Source organism: Octopus bimaculoides, chromosome 4, assembly GCF_046866305.1.
Source record: "Octopus bimaculoides isolate indiv1 chromosome 4, ASM4686630v1, whole genome shotgun sequence".
Classification (NCBI taxonomy): Eukaryota; Metazoa; Mollusca; class Cephalopoda; order Octopoda; family Octopodidae; genus Octopus; species Octopus bimaculoides.
In genome coordinates, this window is record NC_142931.1 from 75,926,333 (window position 1) to 75,936,332 (window position 10,000).

Sequence of the window (10,000 nt, forward strand, 5' to 3'; positions counted from 1 at the left end):
TGTATGAGCATATGTATGCATATATGTCTATGTGTATATGTGTGTGTGCGTGCGTGCGTGCGTGAGTCTCTCTCTCTATAAGTGTGTGTGTGGGGGTTATATATGTGTTAGTGTGCACGCGCAATCACACTTATATGTGAGGGAGAGAGAGAGAATGAGTGAGAGGGAGAGATGGTAGAGAGAAACATTCTCATTCAGAAACACACCTTACTAATGTACATTCACACGCAAGCACATATAGGTATACACATGCGCATATACGCTCGCACAATGGAACACACACACACACACACACACAAACACACACATACACATACATGCACCTACGAGCATATTTCGCATTTCGACTATGGACAAAGTTCACAGGAGATATTCGCTTGAAAATAAACTGTTTAACTGTGTTTTGTTTGTTGTGCTTCGCTGGTGTTATCTTTGTAAACAAAATCTTGGTTTTAGTTGCAGAGATATGGGGGAAAGAGGGGAGTGTTAAAGAAAGAATCTTCCTTCCCCCTTCCCTCCTCCCTTTCTTCCTCCTCCCCTCCTCCTCTGCCTCCTGTATTCTTCGTTGCAACAAAGATATTCGAAGGATTTCACAATATGTAAATATCATGCTTAACTAACACGTATGTAACCCGCTCATTTGTAACACACAGGCTATTGTCTTCAAAAACGTCAAAAATAAAGATGAAAAAAATAAATAAATAAAAGAAGCAAGAATTCTTTGGATATTGTAGTCCTTGATAGACATGGAATTAAGTTTAAGAATAAAAGACAGAGCGAAACGGGATGGGATGCTTGGTAACAAATGAAACACGTCTGTTTGAGCAAGGCTCACTTCGAGTCACTACTACTATTACTATTACTATTACTACTACTGCCGCTGTTGCCGCTGTTGCTGCTGGATATACCTTTCTACACGAGCAACGAAGGACTGTCTGCGCGGGCTCTCAACGTGTAAGAAATAGAAACTAAACCCTCCTCAAATTTCAGTCCCACCGTCTTAAAATTAAAAAAAAAATCGATGGATTCGTCTCATATACAATATAATTGAAAAAAAAAAATCAGCAAAAGAAAAGAAAGAATCTGACGGATAGTATGCCTTTGAAAATATGTCTCTTCAATAACAGCAGACTCGAGGCTAAACAACAGAAAAAACACATTCATCGTTGTTGATTTTTTTTCTTAAAGCTATATCGTTAAACAGACAACTGAAGACTCAACATAAATATTAGTTTCTTTTCATATATAATCCCCTATTTTTTTTGTCTGTTCAGTACAATTCCTTAATACTAGATGTAAACTGATGGCTAAGTCGAATACAAGAAAACTAGTCACAAGGGAAGGAAAAGTTCACAGGAAAAAAAATCACAGGAAAATTTCAATAAATGGTATTTATATTTTTCATTGTTTTAAGATATCGAATAAACGTGATTTTTTCCAACATTTATGTAATTCCATTGTATAAACTGTGTTGTCATTGTGAACAAGTAACACATTGGCAGTTATTAACAGGCTTAGAATATTATTTGTTTAATTATTTTAGTTATTGTTTATGATATTTAAATCATAAGTGGCATTTTTTCCTTGTACTTTTTGTTTTCCTAGTTCAAAAAATGTAGCACTTATTTCTTGTGACAATATTTCCTCTCACCCACACCAATAGAACAACAATTTTTTTTTCTTTTTCTTCAATATTTTCCTTTAACATATTAACCTAACATAAGGCGGTAGATAGCAGAAACAACAGAGCATCGAACAAAATACATTATGGAGTTCAAAAATGTCTCTTTACATGTTGATTTTAAGTCCCACCAAGGTTAATATTGGCTCTCATCCTTCTGAAATTATTTTAAAATATAGCAATTAAGTAGATGTATCGATTTAATCAACTAAACTTACCCAGCAAATCTAAGACCATGTGCCAATGTTAGACGTTAATATATATAATTAAGATAAGGTGTGAGCTGGCAGAATCGTTAGCACGCCGGACAAAATGCTCAGTGACATCTCGTTTGTCCCCATTCTCTGAATTCAAATTCCACAGAGATCAGCTTTGACTTTCATCCTTTTGGGATGAGCACTGGGGTCGATGTAATAAACTTAGCCCTTACCCGAAAATTCTGACCTTGTGTCAAAATTTGAAACCTATGTATATAAATAAGATGACAAAATAATTACAATTATGACACACTATAAATACGGAGCTCATGAAAAGAGACCCAACGAGCTTATCTTTTGTCCATTTGACAAAGGTAGATGCTTATGGGATACATTAAGTGATAATTTCGATCCCCGACATCTAATACTACAGTGGTGATGTGGCTACCGCATCCTTCACTGCTCGGAACAAGTGGTAGAAGAGCCGCTAATTGCAGGTGAACTACAATTTTATACCATGGAAATTGAAACGTTTGAAGGAGTTGATTCTTGTTCTTGACTTCTTTAACACCCAGTCTAACGTAAAATACCCAATGAAGCTCATGAAAGCTCAAGATTGTTCAAGCGTCTAACCTTCGCGCTCATTTACAATAATGATAAGGTAGTGTTCAGTTTCTTCCTAAGATTAAGTAAAAGAAAAATGGAAAAAAGAAAGAAAAACTCAGTTATAGAACTGCCCAACGGAACACAATTCCAGGTTGTGGTGGAAGGCAGAAAGCCAAGGTTCCACACTTGTGGGTCTAACACACATTTGAAGGCCCTCTGCTCACAACAACAACAACAAAATGGAGTTAGAGGAACGGCGGCTCTGCTACCACCACCACCACAAGAAGGCCAAAAGCTGCAACAACAATTAATGCAGCAACAGCCGTTAAAGCAACATCTTAAACAGCAGAATTTCCTCACAACAACGGCACCAACACTGTAGCAGTGGAAACAAGCAACACCCAACCATCCCTGCAGACGGGCGACACAGATACGCCATGTACTCCCGACACTGGCGATTCAGAAGCCTTATCATGCGACGAGAAGGAATTGAATCCACCAAGAAGGACTTGTGTTTGGGAAAAGAGAAAAGATATTTAAAAATATGACCGTCCTAAGCTGAAAGTGAAAAGACAAGACGAGGAAAATTCACCTAATCCATCATTTACACTAACAACAACACCGACGCAGTCACCCAATCCCAACATCAAAAGCAATGTAAATACTTTCAACCACAAACGCAACTACAAAAAGCACCAAAACAGAAACAAATACACGAAGAGAAACAACAATCACAAGAACAACCGGTACAACTAATTACAGAATCCGAACGACTCATTAACTTCACAGTCGTTCGCAAGAGAAACAGCGAGCTGATGCAGGAAGTGTTGAACAGCATGAATATTCATACAAAAGGAGTAGGGTTCGATGAATTCTTTCGAAAAGTCCCCATGACAGCTTATAAAAACCGACACAAACACATACCTAGAACTAAAAAGAAAATATCCAAAAGATATTAGGCCGTTTAGGATAAAGCCGGACAAAAGTATATTGGGAAGGCCTTTCATTAAAGATAATGCTTCAGACAAGGCAGCTGAATCAGCCGACATTCTCAAAATCCAAGGTAAGTGACCTTCTTCCATTTTATCTCTCCGATAAACATGGTTTTCAGAGTGAAGTGTTTGAATGTATGTAGCTTTGGGTCAGCATGTGGTCTGTCGGGAGTGGGCGGCAGGGTAGCAGTTCTATTCCAACAATCCGAAAATCTCGAAGTAAAGGTAATCTTCCTGGACGCGAGCAACAGAATGGTGCTCCTGGATGTGAATGGTAGTGAAGGTGGTGCCCTTAGACTGGTGATCGCTTATGCCTCCTCGACAGGGGCTGGAAGGCAAGAATTCTTCAGGCGTCTAGAAATATTCCTGGGAACCTCTTGCAGTTTAGTATTAGTAGGGGACTGGAATGGGATCATGAACACACGGAAGGGCTGTGTGGAGCTAGTACACAGAAGAAGGTGCAAAAGTCTCGAAAACCTACTCAAAAACTTCCCATTGTCTGATAGGTATCGACTGGATTTCTCTGATGTGTCAGTGTGGACATGGAACAACCACAATGTGTCATCCAGATCGTATCTAGATAAAGTATTTGTTAGGTCAATGCATAGTGATAGAGTAAGTTGCCCACAATTTCAATTGGTCGGCTACATAGACCAAAAATTTGTGATCTGTACAGTCGAGTTAGATAGGACCCGTGGACAAGGATCTGGATACTGGAAGTTAAACGCGCCCTTTTTCTGCCTGCAAAGACTACAGGCACCGGATTAGTGAACTAGTTAAGCGGCAGTTGATGGGGACAGTCTTCAACAACCTGTAGTGGGCCGCCCCGAAGTGGGCGATTAGAGCAGTACCGATAGCCTTTAGCAAAGGGTTAGCAATAGAAAGGAATAGATTAGCGGGTGAACTAGTTAGCAAATTAGAAGAGGCGATTAGGAAGGACATCGCAACCGATCTGATAGCAGCGAGAATGGCCTTTGACTATTTCTTCGAAGCGAAACACGAAGACTGCATTGTCAGAGCTAAGGCCTGTATGCTCAAACAAGAAGGAACTAAAGCTCTCTGATGGTCCCGAACGGTGGAGACGCGACATGAAAACAAAACCACGATCAGGACTTTGACGGATCGAGATGGGCGCGTACTTGTCGTCTCCGAGCAGATGTGTGAAAATTTTCAGCAGCACTTCCCGCAGCTGTTTGAGAAGGGCGATGGGTCGACGACGGTGGTGGACGTTAATTCGTACCTGAACAGCCTGCCGCGTCTCTCTGCACAAGTCGCAGATCGCCCGATTTGGATGGTCTGCCCCATGAATTCTATGTATTCATGCTAGATATCTCTTAAAAGACGTCTACCGCAACTGGCGACGGAACAGAATTCCTAGTGTTGTTAGCCGAGGTGTTGTGACAATGCTGAGGGAGGATACCTACAATAGGGACGTACTAGGGAATTTTGGGCTCATAACTCAGCTAAACACAGAGTTTAAGATTTTGACTAAGGTGTTAGCGAAAAGGTTGGCGCTTGTCGTCGGTAGCTTAGTCGGAGAAGCGCAAACGTGCGCAATCCCTAGCAGGTCTATCTACGACAACCTCCACCCTATGCAATACATCTTAAAGAGGACTGGAACCAAAGCTGGCTTCAGGGGTGCTCTGATCAATTTGGATCAATCGAAAGCATTCGGTAGGGTCAACCATCGCTACGTGGAAGCCATCCTGAAAGTAGACGGTTTTGGACCTGTTTTCAGAGGCTGGATCGCTGCAATGCACAGTGGCACCAGTTCAGTGGTCAAAGTAAACGGTTACCTATCGGAACCGTTTGACATTGCATGCTTCGTCCGTCAAGGCTGCCCGATGTCGCCTCTTCTATATGTATTGACATTCGAGCCGCTACTGCGGAAATTGGAACAGTTAAGGAGCATCCCTTTCGAACTGGGACACGAAAGGGCAATGGATGAGGCCACCCTCATGGTGTCGAACGCTTCCGAAGTGAAGACGGTCGGCACCATCCTGAAGGAATGTGAATTAGTAGGAGGGGCTAAAATCAACGCCGACAAATCGGTGGGTTTGCGGTTGGGCTCCTGGAGAGGCAGGTCGATTCCGTCGGAGGGCGTCCTCGGATGCTGCACCATCAGTTACACTGCTCGGGGTCTGGTTTGGCCCCGACCGCCATGTTGATAAGAACTGGGACGATGTGGTGAACAGGGTGGCCATTCTTACCCAGCAATGGATGAGAGGGAGCTGTCCCTGAAAGGTCGGGCAGAGGTGGTGAATGCCTACATCGCCTCCGTCATCATTTATCGCCTGACCGTCGTGCTTCGTCCTGGTTACTGCTTGACCAGGTGGAGCGTCCCTTATTTAAATTCTTGTGGAAGGGATACATTCCAATGGTCAGGCGGTCAGTTTGTTGCCAGTATCTTCTGAGTGGTGGGTTAGGTATGCTGTGGCTCCTAATGCGCAAACACGCTCTGAAGTTACGTCACTTGCAACGATTTCTGGACGGTGAGCGTGTGGGAGCTCCATTTTTTAGGGTCGTCTTTCCACAGCCCATCTCATTGACGGTGCTGTAGTCCTGGTTGAAGAAAAGACCGAGACTGGGGCCTTGGGCTCACAGCTCTCTACCAGTCGGGCAATGGGATCGGTGGATGTTCTGCTTTAGAAATTTATAGAGGATTAGTGGCCGGGAAGTGCGAGGACAGTTTCGGGGAGATTTTGGGCGCCGACAAAAACGAATTGGCTTGTCTGTTCCAGAGGACCTTCCTGTCGGGAACTATCATGGATAATTTCCAGATGTCTCTGGCCTGATAGTGCTACCGAGGGGCGCTGCCGGTTCGAGAAAGCTCTATTGGCACAGATGTGCTGTCAAACGGGCTTGTCCGAGGTGCGCGCAGAGTGACAAAACCGTTTTGCACGCACTCGTTCAGTGTCTGGGCATTGCTAAATTGTGCGATTATGTCCGACAGTCGCTGTCACGTGTGGGACGGATCCGACTATCGGCCGATTCTGTAGTGATGATCCCCCTCCTTCAGTCAGGCAGGCAAGGCAGTTTTACTTTGCCTGGTGGCTGTGGCGAAAGAGGTGGTTTGGTAGACAAGGCTTAAAAGCATGAGGACAAATACATTCCTCTTTGGTAGAGCTCTCACTGACTTCTTCAAGTTTCACTTGAGAAAGAAATTAAGAGTGGAGAGAGAAGTACTGTCCTCGAGTGAGTTTATTGAAAAATAGGTGAAAGTTGCGAAAATGGCAAGAGTGGACGGTACCTCTCTAAGTGTAGACCTGTGAGCCGGAAAAAAGGAATTGAAGAGGGCACTTGCTCTTAGTGTTCATGGAAATCTTGGACTGTGGGGTTCCTGGATTATACCTAGAGGGCACCCTATATCAGGAGGACTACATCTCTATCACCCTCCTCACTTCTTTTTTTTAACCTTTGTATACTTTGTGTATGTCCCTTCTTTTTAGTTTGTATACTTACATTTCTTTAATAATTATTTTATGATTTCATTATATGTAAATTCCAACACTTTATGTCTGTCTTTGTATTGTCCCCCTCATCCTTCACCCGCGTGGCAAATAAATGAAATCATTATTATTATTATTATTATCATTATTATTATTATTATTATTATTATTATTATTATTATTATTATTATTATTAAGGCGGCGAGCTGACAGAATTGGTAGCACGCCGGGCAAAATGCTTAGCGGCATTTCGTCCGTTCTTACGTTCTGAGTTCAAATTTCACCGAGGTCGACTTTACCCTTCATCCTTTCGGGGCCAATGAAATAAGTACCAGTTACACACTGGAGTCGATGTAATCAACTACACCTTTCCCCTCGAAATTTCAGGCCTTGTGCCATAGTACGATGGATTTTTGTTGTTGCTGCTATTAAGCGACGAGCTAGCAGAATCGTTTGCATTTGCATGCCGAACTAAATACTTGAACGCATTTTGTCCGCCTTTACGTTCTGAATCCAAATACCGCATAGATTGACTTTGCCTTTTAGCCTTTGGGGATCGATAAAATAAGTACCAGTTTGGCAATTGGGGTCGATGTAATCGACTAACCTAGTCCCCCGAAATTGCTGGCCTTGTGCCAAAATTTTAAAGCATTATTACTATTATTACTATTATTGAGGCGGTGAGGAGGCAGAATCATTGGCGCACCTGACAAGGTGACATTTCTTTCTCCGCTTTACGTTCTGAGTTCAAATCTTGCTGAGTTCTGTTTTGCCTTCATCCTTTCGGAGGAGGTAAACTAAAGCAGCAGTTAAGGACTTGGGTCGATGTAATTAATTTATCTGCTCTCTTCGAAACTGTTAATCTTGTGACAAAATCAGAAATTATAGTGTTGTTGTGGGGGTGAGTGATGGTGCTAGTGGAGGTTGTTGTGTCAGTATGAAATCATTTCAAGTCGCTCGTAAGTTAGTTAACCAGTTATATGTTCAAAAGTTGTTAATTGTTGAAATTTTGTAATACAACATTTGTATAAGTAAACTAAATCGCATAGGGCCTATTAGCCTTTTCATTTCTCGTTCCTTTAGAGCTCAAGTTTGTTACGAAAATCTTCAAATTTTGTTTTGTAAAACGCATTTTCTTTTTGAAGCATGGCATCAGCTTTCAGTATCAGCAGACTGAAGTGAGAGGTAGGTGTTCCCAAAGGCAGGAGAAGTACTGGAAGAGCAGAAGAATTAGTCTGAAGCATTAAAAGTTGAAAGTTCAAATATTGTAGAATAAGAAGCAATTAATGTCTGATGTGAGTGAGTGAGTGAGTGAGTGAGTGAGTGTGTGTGTGTGTGTGTGTGTGTGTGTGTGTGTGTGTGTGTGTGTGTGTTAACCATGATCTTGTGTGACGGTCATGATTTACTCAACAATATTAATTGGTTACACCCCAATACAGACTGCATAGTTTGGTTCACCGGGAGCTAACCAATGCACAATAAGCTTACCAAGTAACAGTAACGTTGAATCTTTATGATATCCTTGTTGTGAAATTTCCGTTGTCTAGGTAGCATTTTAGTTATACTATCTAATTTGAATTTATGGTTATCAAGGAATAAAACGCATTCAGAGTCCAAAGACATACCTGTATCACCTAAATTACGTGGGATACAGTAAATAGGAGACTGTTACACAATATAGTTAACACCACTTAAGTAGCTGTTAAACGTACAGCAAGCATTTTCACGGCATTATCTAACACCATGAGTGCCAGATAACGAATATCTGTTTATTATATGGTAATTAAACTGTAATGAAATAAAAGATAAAAAACATTTCAAAGTTAAAATAACATTTTTCAAATAAATGAAAAACATATTTGCATTAAAAAATATTCGAAAAACTTTTCTTTAAGTTCCTCTACTTTAGTGTTTTATCGTCGATGCACTGTCTTCAATAAATTTCTTTATTAATTTCCCAATGTCGCTATTTTTTGTTTCGTGTCCATCAACAAATATCGTCTCCATCAACATGTTTCATGTCCATCAATGATTTTCGGTATTAACAACACTGTCGATAAACTGATCTGAAAATGTTTGTATTAATTCAATATCGTTGTCAACTGCAACCCAGTCACCGATATCTTTTCCCTCGAGACTATGATTTTCAATGGATGTTATTTGGATTGTCTGCATTATTTCTTTAGTGCTCTGTCTAACGTTAAAAATCATCAAAATCCTCTTCATCTTCATCTTCATCATCATTAAATTGTCAGGCATGAAAATAAACCAAAATTCTCTGCAATAAACTGACTGATTTAAATGAATCAATGCAATAGCAGATGTAAAGAGCGCATCCTTAACTGTAAATTGGTATTAAAAGTCAGGGACAGACACATCGTTGTTGATTAATTGATTTTTCATAATTATTTCTATGGTCACAGAGAAGTGACGTTGGATGGTAAATAATGAAAAACTATTTCCACAACCGGAAACGAATTTAGATTCGTGACGATGAAATTATTGTAGAATAAGAAGCAATTAATGTCTGAAGGCATACCTATATCACATAAATTAAATCAAACTGCTGCCATATATTTGTCAGTAAACCAGTTGTTAAAAAGTCCTTTATTTATGTATGCATTTTTTACGACTTATTCCCTTTTAGGATGATGAAATAATCAGCCACTAAAAGTTTTATCCTTTGTTAACCAGATGTGTTCACGCATTTAAGAACTGTCAGTCGTTGTTTATAAAGCTTGAACAACTAGAACTTGTTTCATTGGTATCTGACAATGTTTTGTTGGTAAAATATTTCCAGCAAAGCCCAGTTTCTTTGGTGTCGTATATTTGATCCGTTGCGTGATAGTGTTTCTTAACAAGTATATCAAATGTCGTGTACTTCGATATTGCCACTTCTATGTCTGCTTGTCGTTGTTTTCCAGAAATTTCCAATATTCATAATCCACTGTGTATACTAAATCTCGACAACAAACGAACCGAGGAAACAACTAAGATCTTCAAATTCATTTTGTCGTTGAAATTTTAAAAAAATTATAAACCAAGATATAGCCAAATATTTCGATCGCTTGAGCT